The following is a 1,685-nucleotide window of genomic DNA, read 5'->3' on the forward strand; positions in this document are numbered from 1 at the left end:
ATTTGCATTTCTCTAATAACTACCAATGTTGACCTTTTTCATGCACTTATTTGTCATCTGTATAGCCTCTTTAGTAAAATATCTCTTCATGCACCTTGACCATTTTCTAATTTCAATGTTTCTTTGTTTTGTTGGTGAATTTTTAAAATCCCCTATATCTTCTAGATACAAGCCCTTTGTTGAATATATGATTTGCAAATACCTTCTCCTGGCCTATAATTTGTTTTATAATCCCGTTAACAGGATATTTCACAGAGGAAATATATTTAAGTTTGATGAGAACAAATTTATCAATTTTTTTTCATGTATTGTCATTCTGGTGTCAAGTCATTGAGCTATTTCCTTTCTTAGTTCTATTTCCCAAAGATTTTCCTCCCATAAAATATATAGTTTTGTGTTGTATATTGAAGTCCTTGATCCATTTTGAGTTAAATTTTGCATAAAGTCTGAGGTTTAGCTTGAGGTTCATTTATTTGCCTGTGAATGCCCAAATGATCCAGTATCATTTGATGCAAAAGCTAATCCTATTCCATTGAATTGCTTTGCTTCTTTGTCAAAAATTAGTTGGGTATTATGTGGATCTATTTCTGGGTTCTTAAGGATTTTTTGAAGATATTTCTAAGGCATAATATCACCCAGAAAAGAAGAAATAAAGGCAGATAATCAATTTGCATTGAAGCAGAGAAAGGTCGACAAACTGGCCTTTCAAATCTGTGCATCCTGTACCAATTTTAGTGTTTAGGATTGATCTCTTACTGGGGATTATCACATATATGTAGTATGACTGACTGTATCAAGATTCATTATTAATCAAGGAAATAACATAAATGCATTATTTTAATTTCTGAGGCATAATTTCAATTTACATTTAGAAGACAATGCCTCTCAAGCCATGTCACATCTCTGTCCTGAGCCAGAAATATATTTCCATTGTTTCCTATATATTTTTCAACTGAATATCCCAAGGCAACTCAGTTTCATTAAGTTAAAATCCGAATTTATGATCTCCCATGATAAGGGTGACACACATTCTTTCTACGACTTTCATGATTTTAGTTAATAGCACTTTTATTCACTTAGGAAACTAAACACAAGGTCAAATGTGACTGTATTCTTTCTCTCGATTTCAAACATTCAATACAACATCCACTCCCGCTAGTTAAAAGTTTCTCAAACAGCACATTAATCATGCACATCATATCCATTTTCCAGTGCTTCTTCTTTAATTTATATCTTTAATATTTCTTCCTTGTATTATTACAGTATCACTTTGGGCACTCTAAAACCATGGCTATGTCCTTATATGCTTAATTCTAATTTATTCAATGTTTTTGTTCACATGGCCTAAAAATAAAATGCCTCACTAAGGTATGATGCTTCTATTTCATCATCTGTATAAATCAAGGTTGGTCTACCATGCTTTAGTGTCATTCCAAGTATAAAATTAAGTAACAATTGACAAACGCTGTTTGGTCTAGTGGTTGGCATAAAACTGCTCAACAAATGTTCAATATAATTAGTAAGTTATACAAAACCCTTAATATTTGAGACCTATGTATATTTTTAAATTAATCTTCCTGAAACTTCCATGAGTAGCTTAAACTCCAACCCTAATGAATTATTTGCTCCCCAGTTGCTTCATAATGATTGAACTCTTACTCACTTGATAAACTAACGCTTGGATT

This window comes from Propithecus coquereli, unplaced genomic scaffold (genome assembly GCF_000956105.1).
Source record: "Propithecus coquereli isolate 6110/MARCELLA unplaced genomic scaffold, Pcoq_1.0 Scaffold684, whole genome shotgun sequence".
Taxonomy (NCBI): domain Eukaryota; kingdom Metazoa; phylum Chordata; class Mammalia; order Primates; family Indriidae; genus Propithecus; species Propithecus coquereli.